The sequence below is a fragment of the Tachypleus tridentatus genome, chromosome 2 (assembly GCF_004210375.1).
Source record: "Tachypleus tridentatus isolate NWPU-2018 chromosome 2, ASM421037v1, whole genome shotgun sequence".
Lineage (NCBI taxonomy): Eukaryota > Metazoa > Arthropoda > Merostomata > Xiphosura > Limulidae > Tachypleus > Tachypleus tridentatus.
This window is the reverse complement of record NC_134826.1, coordinates 116,441,125-116,462,783: the sequence shown is the minus strand read 5'-3', so window position 1 is coordinate 116,462,783 and position 21,659 is coordinate 116,441,125. Positions and strand designations below refer to the sequence as shown.

General features: G+C 34.8%; 1 long non-coding RNA gene across 1 annotated transcript in view; it reads right to left on the bottom strand.

Annotated features, from left to right (window-relative positions):
- Window positions 1-20,990, bottom strand: part of LOC143236420 (uncharacterized) — a 35,549-nt gene extending 14,559 nt beyond the window's left edge. Inside the window, exons 1-3 of the long non-coding RNA XR_013019553.1 lie at window positions 20,939-20,990; window positions 19,996-20,187; window positions 16,744-16,921 (exon numbers count right to left, since the gene is read on the bottom strand). This is a non-coding gene — a long non-coding RNA (uncharacterized LOC143236420). The remainder of the gene's footprint in view (window positions 1-16,743; window positions 16,922-19,995; window positions 20,188-20,938) is intronic.
- Window positions 20,991-21,659: the final 669 nt, after the last annotated feature.

Here is a 21,659-nt window from a genome sequence, read left to right as displayed (position 1 = left end):
CAAAACCGTAAGTTGCGAGTCCAGTGCAATAACCACCAGGAAATACCAGACCAATAGCCAAACTACGTGGTTATATAATGGAAGACGACATTTCAATGTATTTTTATGGAAGTATTGTGTCCCATCGTTTCACCAAATAGGTTGGCCATTCGTGTTTAAAAGAATTCCAACTTTTAAATCTGTATTTTAGATAAATTTCCTTTTTTCAACCGAAAACATTTTTCACGTTAAAAAAAACTGGTAATACCATCAACTTTGTCCCTCATATGTTATACTACTATCATTATAAATGTACACTATTTCTATGAGTGAATATACAAATGGTAAACATATATTATAAAACCGTGCTGTTTATATATCTGGAAAAACCTTCAGTGTTTGCATGATAGAAACAATTTCAATGCTTTAATATAAGCGCTGAGTAAATGTATCGCTTCATTAGTTTATACTTAGATATACTTAAGTTATTACAATAAATGTATACATAAAAAATTGTCGATAATAATTATAGAAAGAATGCTGAAGAGATGCCTCTTTCATTCCCTTTAATTTGGTGTATTTGCAAAATGACGAAATACGGTTCATCAAATATTAATTAGATATGATTCTTTAGGGTGACGAATTCCGGTTAAAGAAAAACAAAATAAGACTTATTTCTACGGTGACGTTTCCCTATTGTTGTTCAAGGTCCGGCATGGCCACGTGTGTTAAGGCGTTCGACTCGTGATCCAAGGTTCGCGGGTTCGCATCCCTGTCGAGCCAAACATGCTCGCCCTTTCAGCCGTGGGGGCGTTATAATGTGACGGTCAATCCCACTATTCGTTGGTAAAAGAGTAGCCCAAGAGTTGGCGGTGGATGGTGATGACTAGCTGCCTTCCCTCTAGTTTTAACTGCAAAATTAGGGACAGCTAGCGCAGATAGCCCTCGAGTAACTTTGCGCTAAATTCAAAAAAAGAAACAAACAATTATTGTTCAAATGTGGCATGAAGTTCCCAAAAGAAAAAGTTACTCGTTCATAATTTCATCGTTTAAACTATGTTTTAAAACTAATCCTGACTTAAAAGTTTGCGTTTATACAAATTGCAGATTTTATAGCAAAAATATCAAGGTGTTTTCTTAAACTGCATTATACCGAACGTGATGTATAAAAGTTCGCAAGCTCGAACAACCGAGAATTGCAGTTAATCGTAAGCCTACAAAAGTCCAGTATTATAGATTTTCTTACTTCGTAGTTATTAAACTTTTTGATGTTTCTATCGTGAAATTGTGATTGTTTCAACATACGATCGTCAGAGTTTGCGCTTAACTTATTAAACGAATTGGATCAATCTTGAAATAATCAATCATATCTTAAATGGGTGTTTTTTATCTTTCTATTATTATTGTTGGAATTTAGCGTTCCTCCAGAACAGTCATGTATGAGTAATTAATAGCCGTTTTATTAGAATTCAATTCATCTAATAAGTATATTTATAGCACGCTCCTTGTTGCATATTCATAGCACACTGATTATATGACGTTAGTCAATTGCTGCTTGAACCTTATTAACGTAGATACATATAACCTGCCTATGAGAAACAATGGATAAGAACAAAGATCTCTCCGATATGTAAAAGAGCATGATACCGAGTGCCCATTTAACAGGAGGGTCGTTATCAAAAACTGTTTCACAAATTATTTACTCAAAAATACACCTTATCAGCAGTGGAAATTGGAAAGGAATGCGTCTGTCCTGTTAAAAATAATAAAACTGTGGCCGCCAACCATTAGTAAGTATATGAAGAAAATGCAACTGGACAGTTCCTAATGTAAGATAATTAGTAAATTCAAAAATATCAACAAAAACCTACATTGTTAATTGCTCTCCACCTCTCAGTGGCTTAGCGTTAAGTCTTCATGCTTACTACGCTAAAAATCCGGCTTCTGTGTTTTTGATAGGCGAAGTGCAGGTAAAACATTGCGTAGCTTTGTGATTAACAGCAACCAACTCAACCCGCATTGTTAACCATCTGATAGTAAAACAAGAGATTTTCAATTTACTTTCTTACGAAAGCTAAGTAAAACTCCAAAACAGCTATCTATATGTAGTCTACCCTAATTCTTAAGTCTGCGCACACCTATGCATGCTTCTAATAAACATGAACGTTGCATTATTCACAGTAATCCTCTGTTGACATCTGCAAACCAGAACCACAGCATATCCTTGATGAACGGACTACAAATGAGCAATACATCTTCCAAAGTCTTGTAGAATCAATACAAGACAGCCCACTTCAGGCTATTAACGTAACGACAGAGTCCAGCCTGATTTTAAATAGGAGGTTTGGAAAAAAAAATGTCTGTCATTGAAGTTTCGATATTCAAAAATGACCCTTTATCATGATTATCATCCTTCGAGAAAGATGTAACCTAGCGATCAGTGCCAATCTAAAACTTTTTCGATCTCTTTGAAAAGTGTGTTTTTGACGCAAAATATTTCTGTGATATCTCTTCCAAACAAATTTAATTTTCTTCTTTGGTTTCGCTTGTTTGTTTTGTTTGTTTGCTTGTTTTTGAATTTCGCACAAAGCTACTCGAAAGCTATCTGTGCTAACCGTCCCTAATTTAGCAGTGTAAGACTAGAGGGAAGGCAGCTAGTCATCACCATCCACCGCCAACACTTGGGCTACTCTTTTACCAACGAATAGTGGGATTGACCGTCACATTATAACGCCCCCACGGCTGAAAGGGCGAGCATGTTTGGCGCGACAGGGACGCAAACCCGCGACCCTCAGATTACGATTCGCACGTCTTAACACGCTTGGCCATGCCTCTTTGTTTCGCATTAATTCGTTTAGTACTATGAGTTCAAATATAATTTCGCATATATATTGTTTTATATTTATTCTATCAATACGGAAAAATGTTCAAAAGCTAAACAATATAGCAATGTGGTAAAGAGAATGAACATTTAGAAAACACGGGAGAAATAATATGTTAAAAAGCAACAACGAGAAATATTAAATAACAACACAACAGCATTTATATCGTTGGGTCATTACTTACACACGCTCTTTTCTTTCAGCTATTGGTCCATTATAAAGGTAACAGCCAGTCAGTTTGTTCGTTTTATAGATCCAGACAAATAAATCTCTTGTAGCCACAGCTGTTACTGGTTGACTACCTTCACTCCAGACTACTATTCCTGAATTCTAGGGGTCTCTGATCTTGTCATTTATGATATATACACATAATGCTGTTCTTGTTGCATTCATATTGAAACTTTATAAGTCTTTACCTTCGTGAAATAAATTATTAACATTGAAACTATCTTGCCCAATGCCTAAAATAACTATATATTGCTTCTTTATTTAATATATATATATATTAGGGTAGCCAACTGTCCTGATTTTTGGAATATTGTTCTAGTATCTCGACATATACTTTTGGGATGCCCTAAATTTCCAAATTTTTATTTTGGTGAATAATTTGTAATTTATTATATTTCTACTCATTACTTTGAGCCTCTGACAGATCATTCGTAAATCAAAAGATACTCTCTATTTATAGGGAAATCATCCTATATCCTACAGCTGAGACTGATGTAACAATCTTTGGTGCTTCTTCTGAAGTTGGCTATATTACAAAATATTAAAAATGCAACACGAGAGAATAAATTCAAATTACTAAAAAGCACCTTTTAGACTACTTTAAATTACGCATGCCCTCCTCCCTAGTTGGTCGACGGTAAGCTTACGGACTTAAAACACTAAAAACCGGGGTTTGATTTCCCGCTGTGGATAAATTGCTTATAGTCTGCTGTGCAGCTTTGCACTGTGGAAATAACAGCGATGTAGGTACTTCTTTAATTTTGTAAATATTTTGTTTTAAAAACAATACAATATTGAAATCTAGTGTCACGTTTTATTTATGTTCACATAAATAACATATATCAAAATTAACTACAGGCAGTTTTTTCCGTGAAAAATATAGGTACTAAATATTTCAGGGCTGTTTTCCATTTGATTCGTATAATTTCCTCCCAGAAACTACGTGAAGACGTATACATGTATTTAAAGAAAATGCATGTATAATCTCCTGGTACCCATTTATGTCTAACAAAAAATATTGTAGACTGTACCAATATGGCAAGTTAAATATAAAATATTTTAGTATAGTGAAAAATATTATGGAATTACTGTATCTTCCTTTGAGGTAAATTTCAAATGAAGCTCGCAAAAACCAAGCGCTTTATCGTTGAACCCATCTTTTCTGTAATTTATTTTTCATATCTTGTTCCAACTACATCTAAGGGTAAATTTCCATTTTTGCATGGCCAGACGTGGCTTAGATGTTAATATTTCAGAAGGTGATTCCGAGGGTCCACAGTTAACGTTGCCGTAAAATCGTGCTCCACACTTTGGAAATGAGTAAGTTACAAGAGTAACGACCGAATTACACTTTTATTACAGGAACTCAAGAGGTTGGCAGGAGGTACTTTTGACTAACCGTCAAATATACCCTCTAATATACCAGTTAAAAACTAGGAATGGCTAAGATAGCTAGTCCTTGTGTAGCTTTCCGCAAATATATGCTTTGTTTTGAAATAGTTGCAGGATTGGCACAAAAAAAATACTGTAACACCCCCATGACTGAAAGAACTAGCATGTTCGGTGACGGATATCCGTACCAACCAGTCGCAGACTGCTTGTCGAGAGCTCTAACCACCAAGTTTTGTCAAACCAGGTACCTTTGAAGCGAACCAACAAAGAAATAACTGTTTTATGCAATCATTATGACGAGGAGATTTGAGAAATTTAATATAATCTATGTTGCCACAAAGACGTTTTTATAGAGATTTTACAGGCTCCTGTGGAAAATCAAGTGTCATAAGAGCTCTGGGACGGCGACACGGATCTTCATTGACAGATTTTCAGCTGACAAGGTAACAGTAATTATTCTACCAGATAAAGTTTTGTTTGGAGAAAAAGAAAAGTATTAAAGATTTTGAAACTTTTTCACACATTTGGTTTTAGTATTTCCACTGATATTTCAAGATGAAACCACACAATCACTTTTTCACTACAATAAACAAAAGACTTATCTAGACTTAGTAAAAGGAAAGAATTATGGTGATTTAACTTCGGTTGATTTAAACGAAAGAGGCAATATAAGACAATATTTTCCAAAAATATTACATAAAATATAAGGGATAGCCTAAATGCGTTAAAATAAGATATCTTTCTTTTAAATTAAAGAAAATAGGCAGAAACTATCTAATGATGGTAGAAACTAATAAATGTAAATAAAGCTGTACTTTATTTCTGAAGACGATAAGAAGTAATATGATAATTTTCAGAGATAATGATTAACCCTACAGGTAAGCATAGTGAACCCAGTAAACAAAAGGAACGACAAAAAAAGTTGGATATCTGCATTTCCGTCTCTTATTGAATTTGAAAAAAGAGATCAAACACAATGTGAAACAAAGGAAAACTAAATATTTATAAACTACAAAAATAAAGTGATGAAAGAACAAACACAGTAAAAAGCAATGTTCTCTACATGGAGACAGAGCTCTACAGCAGAAGTACTGAAACAAATCTACAGAAAATCTCCAAAGACTTGAACACAATGAATATATATGTAAAATGATATCATCATTTAAAGAGCATATGTATTATTCATTCTATCAACAAATATATGGAAGTTGTAGGTTTAAATGTCATAAATGCCACCACATACTCGTAAAATAAGTGTTCATCTCTCTAGACAAACAAAAAAGATAAACACCTAATACACTTGACATACACTATCTTATACGCTTTTGCATCTTAGCAGTTTCGGAGTTGAATATCACTCTTACAATCCACTTCTTGTGCAGATATTGCCAGTAAAAAACTGGATCGTAAGAAGTATCTCTGTTCTATGTGACGTTCGTGAAGTAGCCTCATAGTAAACTCATAGGTTATATTGGAAACAATACTGTCCCATGAAACAGAAAACAACATTCTTAACTTATTTATACTGTAGTGCTAAATTAGCATATAAAGTAGACTGATACTCCATGTTTTGCAATAACGCTAATGAAAATAAAACATTTTGTTTGTTAAATGTATATATCATAGAAAAATTATCCGCAAACTAAAACCCCTCTTATTTTTTCCTTAGACCTGTTCCTCAAGCTGACCTTAATTTAAGTTTAATATTACTCTGACTAAATACCATGATAAACTGAAGAGTACATCAAGGAATAGCATAGTACAAAGAAATGACAGTGCTCTGAACATCAGATGCTACAGCAATGACAGCTAACTAGACTAAGATTTTATAACAAAATAAAATACTTTGGAATTAAAATGCAAAATAAATCTTTCATTATATAATAAAAATGCTGAATAAGTTCCTTCTTCTCAATTCATTACCTATGAAGGCGAAAAAAATACAAAAAAGCAGAGAAGTTACTCCTCTGCAATAAGATAGAGTTGTGACATAACTTTACACTCAGAAATGAAACATATGAGCAAAAACAATCTTACTCAAGTAAAGAACACATTATACTAATATAATACTAGATAGGCAAACAATGACTCATAAGCATAAGAAAAAGTTTTATTTATGATGGGACATATTTTTCGACAGATGATGATTCGACAGAATATTGATCTGTCTTTTTCAGATACTGTCAGTACCAAGCAATCCAAGATGTATATGTCTTTACAAAGAAAATAATGATTCATAAAACTTCTTTATGCTTAAGTTGTTCTTTACCTCTCCATTAAATAACAACGTTCAATAAAATAAACTGGAAATGGATATACAGAATAAAAGAGTGAATAGAAGTTCACGTACCACACGAATGATATATAAAATCCCACGCACATGTTCATCTTATCCAGATAACTAAAAACAAACATACACAAATTAGAATAATTTTAAATAAAAATCTTTAAAAACAAAAATAAAATCAAAATGCCAAAAAGAGTTAAAAGGGGAATAATTTGTATAATAATTATATATATAGTTACATGGGGATGATATAAAAAAGAATTTGATTTTGAATTTCACGAAAAACTACACGAGGACTACCTACTCTAGCCGTATCTAATTTAACAGTGAAAAACGAGAAGGAAGACAGCTAGTCATCACCACCCACCACCAGCCTTTGGATTACTCATTTACCAACAAATAATGTGATTGGCCGTCACAGTATAATGTTCCCATGGCTGAAAGAACAAGCATGTTTGGTGAGACTGGAAGTCGAATCCGCGACTTTCAGATTGCGAATCAAGTGCCCTAACCGCCTATCATACCAGACCAAAAAGAAGAATGCTTAGTTTGTTGTTTGGTGTTTATTGGCAAAAGAGTAGTAGACTATCTGCGCCAAACCGATTTAAGAAAAAGTGTAAAAGTAAAATCGTTGTAAAACGTAAAAAAATAATCAAGCTAAAACTAAAGAAACTTAAAGAAGCACGTAAAAACTTAAACAGAATTGCAAAGGTCAATGGCTTTTAAAAATTTAAAAACAAGTAAAATGGACTGTATCACCATCACCAATGACACTGTCCAGCGTCAGGAGTAAACCAATGGAAAAAAACGTCTAAAATGGTGCCACAGTTCATAGTCGAAAAGACGGCACAACAGTGAAACGTTAGTTTTGTGGCTTGAATGTCACAAAGGCCATACTCTGACACTCTGGTGCATTAGTCCCAGATAAGAGAAAACGATGAGCTAAAATTTGTGACCAATGCTTACCCTAGTCAAGACAATTTCCTCCTACCGATATTCATGGAGAAAAGACAGCCAAAGAGCAACAAGAGGTTTGACCTGGAAACGCTTCGTATGAAGTTGCTCAAATCGGTTGCCAAGTGGCTCGGAGTCGAGCGTTAAATACAGAACTGAAGTCCATATCTAAGACAGGTACTACAGTGATGGCATCAGAGTAGCTAGACTTAAGTGCGATGTCAGTCAGCTCATTCCCGCGAATACCGACGTGGTCTGGTATCAAGATGAACTGGATAGAAATGAAAGGCAAAGATAAATAAGCCAGTCGGTTTTGAATATCAACGAGAACAGGGTGAAAGCTAACGTGAAGTGATTCCCGGCCCAGTAGAGAGCTAAACGAGTTTGTTTTAATAGTACAATTAGGGATACAACATAACTTCTACGTAATCCAGGCCAAAACAAATGGCATACAACTCGGCATTGAAAATAGACTCTGTAGAGGGATCCTGTGTGCAACCATCAAACCACAACAAATCATAGTAGAGTCTACAGAGTCTCATTATTTCGAATAATAATGCATATAAATGGGAATGGAAGGATGGTTCGAAAGATGTTAAGCAAATATAATATGGTATTTCAATCAGGAATATCCCCCTCTCTCAGATGGTTCGAAGAAAGGTCACGTGTGTGGATGGTAATAAGCCATGGTGGGATGGGCTGGCCAGTGAAGACAGCAACATGATTCAAGGAAGGCCCATTTCAGCCAACTGAACCTGGGCACAAAGCGCGATATGAAAAATGCCAGTCTGTACTAAAAAGGTTCATCCTACTGAGGAAGAAAAATATAACCTAAAATGGGACGCTGCAGTAAGGCCTGAAGTTTTGAAACATACAGTAAAGAAATCTGAAAGTGGCAGAAGAGAAAAAGAGGTTCGTGGTGAATGGGGTCCAACATTTTCAAGGCCAAGGTCCTGGAAGAACGAAGGACCCATAGTCTAGTTTGGATCGAATGAGGGCACGATACATCTTTGGCATAGAACATCGATCTACTCTCTAAGAAGTGGAAAAGATGACATTAAGGATGTTCAGTGCCCTTTTACACTTAACACATAGCTGCTTGATGTGTGGAATGAAGTTCAGCATGGTCAAATATAAGCTTCAAGAACTTTGCCTCAGGGACCACAGGAAAAACAACATTACCAAGAAGGTCAGGATTGGAGTTAATGTAAACGGTTTTTAAAAAGAAAAGGTAAAATTGTTTGCTGTGGTCCCCTTCAACAGACGACTAAGAGCAGTCTGAAGCTGCCACCAATAAACCTCATGTTCGAAGACTGACACGAGATGTGGAAGTTGTTGAATTAGAGCCCGTTAGAAACAGTAGGAGGAAGTTGTGCAGTGACAACATTAACCTCCACATTGAAAGGTGTGACACTTAAGACAGCCCTGAGGGACTCCAAGTTCCTGTGGAAAAGAACAGGAAAGCATCGAGTTAACATGGACTTGGAATCGCTTGTCTATTAAAACGTTCTGTGTAAAAGTTAATAAATGGCCACGCAACCCATATGAGTGGAAGTTTCGTGAAATGTCATACCTCAAGGTCAAACAGGTTGTTGCCACTTGACAAAATCTTTTTTAATCGACGTTTCAAGTCAAATCAGATGGTCCACGATGGAGCACTATCATCAAAACCAACAGTGAGTGGGCAAGAAGAGGTTGTTTAATTTGAGGAACAAAACAAGACAAGCATTAACCTTTCTCTATAAAACCTTACAGAAACAGTTCGTCAAAGCAGTTGGACGAGAGTTTGAAGAAATCTTGGGATACTTCCCAAGTTTAAATGAAGGGAAAACAATAGCCTAGGGCGCTAAACATTAGGAGAAATATTCTCCTGCCAGATCCAGTTAAAAACAATCATAATAATATAACATAGCATCTCGTAGTGAATAGCATCAGGTTTGACTGATGTACTGCCAGATCAATGAAGAGCAAGCTTGAGTTCCAGTGCAAAGAGGCAGTTATAACCACAGAGACAATCGGTCAAAAAGGAAAGAATTGATTGCTCTGTCCGAGACTTGATGCCCCCTTTCTGTATGACGTCGATCACACAACTTGTTATTAACGTACAAGAAAACTGCCGAAAGATGACTGTATCAGCAGGATTCAAAAATGTGTCCTGTAAAGAAACACATTCAGGATGATAAAAATCAATCAAAACCTCGACAGTTCCGCTAAATCAAATTGACCATTTTTACTTAAATGGAAAATAATTTGGTGCAAAGCCCTTCTGTTTTCAAACATGTCGTTTTAGTAGAAGATCTGTTAACCTCCATGGATCCTGTCCTAGATTGTATGGGCAGGTCTCTGGTGGTGGACGTAGATTCTAGCGACTAAGGGCGTGAATGAATAATCATTCTGCATCTTTAATCCAGAGTAAAGATGGACCCGAGCAGACGCTAGAAGCTGGATCAAAAGAAAGTGGATCCGGATAGCCACTGTAAAAAATGGTTGGAACAGATAGGAGTAGACGTTGAGTCGTATGAAAAGATCTGTCTGCACTCCCACTGTAGCAGTGGAATGTAGTATAGCATCATATGTCCGAGATAAAGTGGAGGACAGTAACTTCGAGTTGTGGAGTAGAAAATATTGTTCACAATTTTCAAATATTAAGCCTCTTTCTCCTCCATCCACTTAGGGCAAGAATGAAAGAAAGAGGAGTGGGAACCACTACAATTAACACAGTGAAATTCCAGTTCACACTCTTAGACGTCGTGGTCTTTGCCACCACAACAAGACGCGATTTAATGACTGAAAATCTGTCACTGGAAACATTGGAGTTAGGAAAATATGGCTCCATCTTACAGTTCAAGTAACCTGCCTTGATAGTGGAAGGTGGGCGTGGTGATGTAAACGTCAAAATAAGAGCATCTGTAGGGAGCATTCTTTCGTCCTTAGGAGTATAGATACAGCGCACCACAGTAACGCCCTGGCTGTAGAAACCAGCAAGAATATCCGACTCGGAAATATTCTTTAAAACCTTCTCAACCTCAATTGGTATATGCTCAATAGCCTTTGAATTCAGAAGGAGTTTGGTATGTTGTGGTGTAGCTGTTTTCACTAAAATGTCTCCAGAGCATAGCTTCCTGACTTCGTGGAGCCAGTAAGCATCTCTAATCTCTTTTTAACGAAAAAGAGAGACACCTGCCCAAATAATTTCTAAGATGATGAATGCTGAATGAGAAATAGAGCTACAGAATCCATCTGTGGTAATGACTCTGCAACAGTGTCGTTCATGCGTGATCGTTTTCCAATTACATGTTTTTAATTCAGTTTCTGTTTTCATTGGATTGGGGTGTCCACAATAAATAGAAAAAGTTCAGTGCTCCCTGATCCCACCCACTATAGAGCCATACGAAAGGATGCACTACAATGCCAAACAAGAACACTACAGTAATGCCAAAGTTTTGTGAGCACTATACCCAAACACCGGCATCGAGCACAATATCCATAACACCGATTGAGAGCGTCCAACACTGGTACTCAGTTGACCCTGGGGGCCACCCCAAGGTCGCCAGTCTACAGGAATTCAAGACTGACTACAACTTGTGTTTCAGTAATTGCATAAATACTGTAACCAAAAGAAACACTGATGACCTACTAGGTAGATATTTAAAATGTTATTTCGATGAACAATCCAAGCCATCCCTACATACAAATAAGCAGTGCTACGATATATACACAGATATAGAAACAATGGGTCTAAATCACATATAATTCACAAAAATGTCCTTTGCAGAGCAATAACAATTAAACGTTGGTAAATAAAACTAATATATCGCTACGATCTGGGATGGTCATTACAACAACATCTTAATCCAAAGTTTATACAGAAACTTGTTTTCCTTAGCATTCTCGACTTTCTCAGCTGATTTGACATGTCGTGTTTAGCAGTATTTTTCAGGACTGTTCAGTCATTTTTGATAATTCTTCCACATGTCATGTCAACATAATTGTTTTCAAGATTATTTAAACCATAATTTCACCAGATATTAACTCTACATAAACATTTCTCTTTACCTTTTTGTGGTACAATAAATACATTTCTTCTCTTCGATTGTTACTGTTTAGATGGTCCTAGAATTTATGGTAGACTTCTCAGCGCCACTAGCTAAGAGCAAAAGGCGCGTACACATCTATAGGACAAGCAACGGGTGTCTTAGTCATCAATGTAACTTCATAAAAAACAGGAAGAGATTCAAACGTCCAAATACTATTTACCTATCTAAGACTTTTATCTATCTTAATCGTACAATAGAATGGGGAGGTAAAATGCATTGCCTGAAAACTGATTATTTTCATTGTGGGTGGAGCTGTGGACTAGTAAGCTTTGAACATTTTAATGATTAAAGGTATGTGTAACACATCCTTTAGCTCTACAAGTTAAACATCTAGAATGTGTAGACCTTCAGATGTGATAGCAAATAATGCAATCAGTCAAATATTTTACAAGTTAGTTGTCAAAACAAGTGTATCCAGTATGGCATTTACCTGGCCTTACGTTGAACAAAAATAGAATTTTACCACTTGCCTATTTGTCTTGTCATGGATGATGGATTTGTAAATTAGCAAATTCTGGAGTCTAGCGAAAACTAGAATGAAAGCATCTCAACACTTCTTCCAAATTACCAACTGAAATTGAATGTAGAGTTTACTCTTTAAAATATAATAGTTCTCCTTATGCTTCAAACACGTGCACCGTTATACCACATGAAAATAAAATAAAACCTTAACCCTTGCCACCCGTACACGAACACTAAGGTGTAGTGGATTAGGGCTGCCTTCATTGCTAGCTAAGCATTCGCTTCTCAGATATCATGAGAAAAAGCATTTGACATGACAGAAAATAAATTGTAAACAAGCAACAATTAATTTGCTGCAGCAGTAAACGAATAATACATGTTGTATACAAGATAACTAAAACTTATGCTTGGTTCCTACTTATATTTGAATTTTATAAGCAGCCAACCACTCTCATGAACCCTGTGGGAAATGTACGCTGCTTTCAGAAGGTGACAAGAAGGAAAATAAACTTCTCTAGTATATTAAGTTAAAAATATTTAAACATATGCTTAACGTTGTCTCGGTTTTAAAACCTTTCAAAAACATTAATTACTTTGTGCTCCTTTTTACATAACCTTATAAACACTGAAGTTTTACTTCCTATTGTTTTACCTAAACAATAAAGTTTAACTTTTATTTCACATTCGTGATGTCCTATGTCCTTATGCGAGTTCATTCCACCACACGACTCTACTTTGGTTAATTTCGATGATGTTATTCAACATCTAAGTATATGCATATGTACATGTACACACACAAAAACTAATTTTACAAAGTAACGCTTTTAAGCATTGTGAGAGAAAGACTGTAACCATGCATTTTTTTCTTTCTGACTCATATCTCACCCTGACTGATCACCATGCTACATGTGTATGATAAATTCTTCTTATACAGCCCTATTCCTTCACTAACTCTACAATACATTTATAGAAATAGTTACATAAAATCTAAATTCACTATGATATAACATGCTATATTCCTCCTTAATTATAACACTACATAATTTTTTTTTTACTTTTTCTTGTTCCTGGGCAAAAAGTGTTATTTCCCAATTGCTTATGCCTAAAGTAAATGGAAAAGACCTATTTTTCTTTTCAAACTTTGCTTTTGTGACCTGGGTAATGAAATTTTCAAATTTACCAATCTTCCAGAACATCCCACGTAGATTCAGTGCTGAGTAACTGATAGAGAATTTTCAAGAACTTTCTAGTATGTTGTAGGACTTACAAGCATTTTCCAGAACTTTCCATAGTAATAAATATATACAGGGGCTCACCACTCACCACTTCAGTTTAGTTCTACCTACCTAAGTGAACACAGACCTATCTGATTTTATCAAAGATGGCATCAAAGCTGCAAGAATTCTCCAGACGCATTCTGCTATGTATATGGCCAATTCATCAAGACAAGAGCGAAAAAATACTCTGTGACAGCATCTGATAAAGTGTGTGAAGCCTACAAGACATATTTCGGCATGCCTGTCGGAGATCAAGGCAAACCATGAGCATCTCATTTTACCTGAGAGCACTGCAAGTACCTCTAGAAGGTAAAGCGGACAATTTTTGCTTGCTTTAATAGTAAGATTTTTATATTATACAGATTTTAGACCTTTTAAAATTTAAATATATTTTCATTTCCAATAATATAGAAACAATATCCCATATAAAATATTTTGTACAAACCTCTTACACATTACTCGTGAATGAAAAAAAATGTATTCTTCATAATAACAATTTTATTACTTTTTTTGCAGGATGGTACAGAGGGGAAAAGAGAGACATGAAGTTCGCTATTCCAAGAATTTAGCATGAACCCACTGGCCACTCAAGCAACTGCTACTTCTGCATGGTGGACCCTTCCAAACGTCGGGCTGGCAAGAATGCATCTGCTATCATGTATCCGGACCTTCCATTATCCGTCGCCCCAGTGCCACACTGCCCTGACGTCCCTGTACCCACTCCACCAGAGAGAAAGCAGTCATCCTCAAAAGGGAGCATCAAATCAGAAGGGGAGGTAGACGTCTCTGATCCAGATTATAATTTCAGAGGTGCAGCTGGTGAGATACCCATACTACCCCAGGCAAAGAGACCTCAATGACTCGATCAGAGATCTTGGTCTAACAAAGTCAAATGCCGAGCTTTTGACATCTAGGCTCAAGGAGTGGGATTTGTTAGATGAAAGTGTGCAAGTCGCAATTCAGAGGAAGTGTCACATGGGAGCATACTCAGAGGAGCAAGGCGAGCGCTTCCACCAAGATATACTGACTTTGAACTCCGCTACCAAGGAGCGTATAATGAAAACATGATGGGAGACTATATTTGGGGGCTGATACGTGAAAGTAATTTACATTAAAGTCGAAAATCTCGGAAAACTTTTAAACATTTTTGTATAACCTTAGTATAAATACATGGAAATCTTAATTCATATGTTGTTTTATTCAGACCTTATGTAAATGAAAATGTGCAAATTTGGCCGTTTTTACATAGAAAATAGGTTAATTTCTACATTTCGTTATCCAGGTCACGAAAGCAAAGTCTGAAGGGAAAAATGGCCATTTTCCGTACTTTTACAAGATAAGCAATAAAGAAATAACACATACTATCCAGGAACAAAATTTGTTACATAGTGTAATCTAAAAGCAACATTAATTGTAATAATTTCTATGATGCTAGTGATATTCTAGGTATCCTATTTATTGTTAGCAGCATGCAAGTCTCTTAAGTCCTACAAAGGTTAAAAAAGTCATATTTAAAATATTTTGGAGCCTCGTCATATCATTACAATCATGAAGTCATCTGAATACAATGCATTTTGGTAAGAGTACTTTAGTATAATTTCCACCTACAGTCTTCATTGTAAGGTTGTCATGTTCAAAGCACATTTTTCCCCGATGTTTTCTGTAATCCATCTATGTATGAGAACGACAGTTTCCAATGCCTATATCCATAGTCCAATCATACAATGAGCTTTTGGATGATAAAGGCGAGTTTTCTTCTTTATTGCTCCTGCCACATTTACAAAGAAATGTCATCCAATACCACATTCATTCATCATAAACAACTCTAGGGCTAGTCTCAGCATAGGCATTAATTCCACTTCGGCATCACTTAAAATCCTCACCTCTCTCATCAAAGAGACAGTCTTCAAAATTACTGCCTACACTTCATCTCAGGAAAGATACGTTTATGAAGAAATAAACTAAATAAACATTACGGCAAGTGACAATCAAGCGTATTAATGCATGCTTTAAATAATTTAATATAGCAGAGTTCCTTATAAGATCTCTTAAATATTTAGACATTCTTCCAAGTGTAATTAGAAATATCTGATCAAAATCCATACAACAAATCTCAACGATGACCATGATCAATATAATACTCATGAAAGGGCTGTCAAAATTGAATGGCTCAAGTATAAACCTGCGCAAAACCATGTGGAAGTTTATCCAGGAGGTAAGTTCTTCAGACAAAACCAAGCCAAATCCAGGAGACCAATATATAAAGATACTGTCAGATTCTTTTTGCTTGGCCCCAGTACTAGATGTTGAAAATTTTGTAAATGATACAGCAGTAGAGGAGAAGCAGACTGAAGGTTATCCAGACTCTTATAATAACTCAAAATGCACAGGTGCATATAACTGTAATGTGTCAGATTCAGAACTAGACATGATGTGTGCAGACATTCAATAAAAGATGCGCACTTATTTCATAATACGTTTTGGTATGTATATTTATCTGCTCAATTACTATGCTAATAATGTTTCTCAAAACCTCTAATTTGATAAAAGTTTTTTATTATAAATAAATATAATTATTTACATTTATTTTCATGTTTAATTCAGTGTAACATATATCATGGAAGACTGTGGCCTAGCAAGACCTGGTGGTTAGGCTGCTTAACTAGTAATCTGCATGTTACAGGTTCGAATCCATCACAGAGAATACTCGACTTTCAGCCATGGGGCATTATTATGTAGTGGTCAACCACACTCTTCTTTAGTAAAATAATACTAACAGTTTGCAGTAGATGATGGTGATTAATTGATTTTCCTCTAGCCTATCACTTCTAAATTAGAGACGGCTAGCGCAGATAGGCCTTGAGCAGTTTGTAAAAACAATTCAAGAAAAAATAAACCATTACAATGCTTTTCGAAGTTACTAATTCTTTTGACCAAACTGAAATCTTGATTAGGGTTTCACAATACTGAGAGGTCGTAACTTGTCTGTTCTCGCTTCCTCTTCATGGTAGTTTTCCATCAGCGTCTCAGGCCACAAATGATTATAAACTCTAAAGATTCAAGTAATAATTTCGCCATAAAAGTAAACAGCCAAAGAATAAAGTTTTGGAACACTTGTCATAGTCATGGAGGGCGCTCTAAATTAAAAGACTTATCAGAATGAATCAAGAGTCTTTTGATCTTACCTTTAGGCCTGTATGACTCTCCTTTCCTCATAGTATCGTCAAATAGCAGGAAAGAGAAATCAAAGAAATCAATTACCATATTCAAGTATCTGATACCACACTTGTCGATTAAGGTGATCAATGATATCTATGAAATACACAGTTGCCTGGTCACCGAAATAATAAGAAACTCGTGTCCCTAAATATGGAAAGGCAAATGTTATAATTTATTGCTGGATAAATAAATGATAAAAATTGTGAAGAGAAGCAAATACAGACATCGTATAACCAACTGAATTCACAGTTTAGGGTGTGATCTCCAGTAGGATTATACATTAGCAAGATAAACTGAAAACAATAAGAAACATGTTTACTGAGGGTAGAAACTGTAATATAGCACGTTTGTGTGTCTTCTTTATCGGTAATATTTTAAAACAGTAGTAATGAAATTTTTATACAGCCCTGAAGACATTGATTTAAGGCTTTTGTCTCAAACATATACGAAAGTACCTAAAAAGTATATTTGTTTATTTTTACCTTCAACTAGAAAATTAAAATTTAAATGCAGTTAATTCAGAAACCCTTTTTACATAGTTAGTTTCTTTAAAGACAGTTGTTATTGTTTATTGTTGGTTGAAATTATCCACGAAGGGCGATCCGTTCTCTGCCCACCTGGTTTCTAGTAGGATAAGCACCACTGCACCGCCTTTAAAGACAGTAAAAATGACAAACTGACCTTGAATTTATTGATTTAATACATTAAATCATTGTTTCAGTTAGTGCTTTTTGTTAAAATATAAAACAACATTAGCCAATATTGGAACTATTGGTCACCTTATAATACAACTACCAATTGGATCATAACAATTCTATTAAAATGAAAGAATATCTATATTTGAGCGAAAAAATAACTGAAAGATATTACATAAAATAGGTAGCGCTTATTCCAACATAATAAAATAAAGTCTTAGTTATATTGATTCATGTAATAGCAAACTAACAAACATATCCTGTGTTTCTATGTCTGTACTATGAGGAATTACAAGTCAGTCATTTCTAAATAACAGAAATTTCAAAATCATCCTTGAAGTATACCAGTAATTGTGAACTGTTTTAGGAAGTAAACTAAAAGCTAAACTATAAGCAAACCGGAATGCCAGTGTTTTAAATATAGTTAGTCGTACAGAAACAATTAAGAAATTTTATAATTCCATGGAATAACTCTCCATGATTACCACTTGATCTGATATTTTGACACCGTCTTCCATTGTATATACTTTTGTCAGTAACCAAAACTTTTAGTTTGTTATCTTTCAAAATTAATAGACATTAATATAATCCTTCTTGTTAAGAACTACCATACGATTACCTTTATCTAAGTTTCATGTGTCAGTGCAATGTCTGACGCTGAGTTTATTTAAAACTTTAAGTTCACATTAATAAGTTTCTTATGTATTCCAATTTTATTGTATTTTGTAATGAATTCAAAGCAACTCCAATAATTGTAATGTGAACGAAATCGGACTATTCGTCTTTAGGAAAGACATGATTAGATGAGGGATGCTGTCGTGGAAGTTTTACATTATTTCTTAGGATAAAACTGTATGTCAAAACACAAGTTTCTTATCAATAAAATCTCAATATCTGAACATTTCTTTTAAACATCTTACATTGTTTTATTTCTCAAACTATATCAAACTACCGAACTACTTTGAGACTAAGTCTTGGTGAAAAAATAAGCAATTTACATTTATGATATGATATTTATGACTTTTCTATCCCAACAACTTGTAAATTTAGAATATCAATTTTTATATCTGTTTTTACTTGTATTATTAGATCATTCGTTTTCAGAAGTTGTAAGAGACAAAATATAAGTACAATTAATTATACCTCTTAATATACAACATTTTCAATGCAGGAAACCCCTTTTTAAAATGCATGACAATCAAGTAGTTCCATGCTTCCTCCTTTCTCTATCTGCCCCCCACTAATACAGCGGTCAGTCTACGGATTTACAACGCTAAAATCAGGGTTCGATTCCCCTCGGTGAGCTCAGCAGATAGCCCGCGGTGGCTTTGCTAAACGAAAAAAAAAACACCCTTTCTCTACCAATAGCACATTAACAAAAAATAAAAATCATGACCATAAATGTATACATAACGTAAACTATTTTACCATTTCGCTACACGAGTAAAAGTTTCAAAAACTTAAATTGAATTTTAAAATGAGTATAATATCTAGTTGAAGTAGTATATGTTAAAAGCAAAAACCAACACATTTGACTTTGGAAAATTACGAAATAATGATACTATAATGCAGCGTAACATCATATTGTTAAATCAGCAACAACAACCGCCGATACATCATTTAATCGTCCAAATCGAAGGGGTGTTTTAATGCAACAACAATTTTAAAAAATTAGTCTCGTAACAATAGTAATGTACAATGGTTAAGCTCATTATCTCAACATGCAATTTTAATTTTCTTTCTAACTCAGTCGCCACTGGATAACTATTTTTAGTGCCGTTATCAAAGTTCTTTTATGAAATAATAATGCGTTTAGAACGATCCTAGACATGCAAATAATGAAACCGGTTCAAGTGAACCTCTCATGAACACTTCACGAGACAATGTAAATCAGTCATAAGTGAATGTTAATTACCCAAAAAATAATAAATAACCAGAGAATGTTGAGAAAATGCCATTTGCTGTTAGCAATTATAAATATTTTTGCCAAGTACATTAACGTTAATTTCACATTCTTTGAAAAAAAAATTCTAATCTGACAGGTACCAACAGAAACTAAAAAAATTAACTAAACAATTTCTATTCCACAAACATTTTTTATACAGGGTGTTCGGAAAGTCACTGTACAATTTTGTAATCATATTTTATTCAGTCTATATCAAGCCAGCAACTGATAGCGGTGTTTAGAAACAAAATAAGAAGGATCCAGGACTGTATTGATGCCGATGTGGGTCACTTTCAACATTGTTTATAATTGTCATTCATATTTACCTCCTGTATTCTATATTGAAACATGTCTGTTAATAAATATATAAGTGCACAGTGACTTTCCCAACAAACTGTACAATATTTAAATAAACAAATAAGTTCAACTACCGTGTAAGAGCATGTGCTCAGTCTACTCTGATGTGGTTTATTCAGTCTTAGGGTCAAACTACATGATACCCAGGTAAATAAATATTGTTACTTCGTATACGTGCCCCTAAATAATTATTGTTTTCAGTAAAGAAAATAAATAAATACCTGTAACTGAATCTAACCCTACGGATCGTTCTGTTTGTTCCCTTGTTTCTTGTCAAGCAAAAAAACTACACTATAGGCTGTCTGTTCTGTGCCCACCACGGGTATTAAAACTCAATTTTTAATGTGAAAAGACTTCACAACTGCCGCTAAGCTCCAGGGAACCAAAACCATTCTGTCTCGCTAGGGTAGAAACTGAAATAAATGTACAAGTAAATTAAAATAATAATTAAATTTAAATTACAAGAAATGAACTTTATTGATTAATCATTGAGTTTTAACACATGATTATTTTAGAGTAGCTAAAATGTGTTTTCTTATAGTAAAGCCACATCGGGCTATCTGCTGAGCCCACCAAGAGGAATCGAGCCCCTGATTTTAGCCTTGTAAATCCGTAGACTTACCGCTGTACTAGCGCGAAGCAGCTAATATGTGCGTTTTCATTTTTATCTGCTCACATGCAAAATAAATACTTAGTTCGTTTTATAATTACATCGTTAGCTAATTTCGAAAAATAAAACTGGATTAAGCTTTAATTTTTGAATAATGTAATACGCCAGTCTGGACCAGTTGAGACGTAGAATCTGATAATTATTCTCGGGATCAGAGACCTATCTCTTCATTTTAAGTAATTAAATCTGTCATATATCTTATTATACTAACATATAATTACTTAAGTCTAAATTAGCAAGTAAAATAGAATAGCGAATACGTTAATTTAAATAGTATTTATTATCAAATTAAATCCCGTTAGCATAAGCATAGATTTTTTTCAGGTTTAAACCTAGTATTCTTAGTACTGACAAGAGATTGGTATATTCTTTTTACGTTAACTGTTCTGTGTACTTACCGTCTGTCGATTGCTTAGACAAACAAATACTAAATATTATGTTAATATTTCTATAACAATATATTTTTCTCTTACAATTAACAAGTTGTACTCAACTGTGCTAAAAGAACTCGAAATTTTCTGTTATTAGTATGTTTCTCTACTTCAGTACCACATGGGATAACGCAAGTCATCATGGGACTCATCTGAGTAAAAAAATATCTACAGAAGAGCGCCCTCCCTCCGTGTTTATTCTCAACGATCGACCATTCTGACTCAGAAAAAAAAAATGTTCGCTTCAAATTATACAATGAATTCCCATTCTTCGACAAACTGCTCATATTTTTTTTTAGAAATTTATAACACGTTATTCATTAAAAAAAATTAACTAATGTCTTTTGTTGAGAATTACACCTTCAATGAGATCTTGGCTACATTAATTTTAACCCTTTTTTTGTTCTTGGGTGCTTTCATATTTTCAAGTTTTGTTTGTTTTGTTGAATTTCTAGCAAATCTACTCGAGGTTGCCTGTGTTAGCCGTCTCCAATTTTGAAATGAAAAACTAGAAGGAAGGTAGCTAGTAAACATCACTCGTCGCTAACTTTTGGTTTATTCTTTACCAACAGTCCCCGGTGGGTCAGCGGACGTTTTCGGACTTACAACGCTAAAATCCTGAATTTGATTAATCGTGGTGCCAGATCACATAGAACGTTTTGAGATTTTGTGGTAAAAAATCCAACAACAACTTTACGAAAGAATGCTGAGACTAACTGTCACGTTATAATGACCCCACGTCTGAAAGAGGAGTATGTTAGGCAAACAGTTTCGATCCGCATAT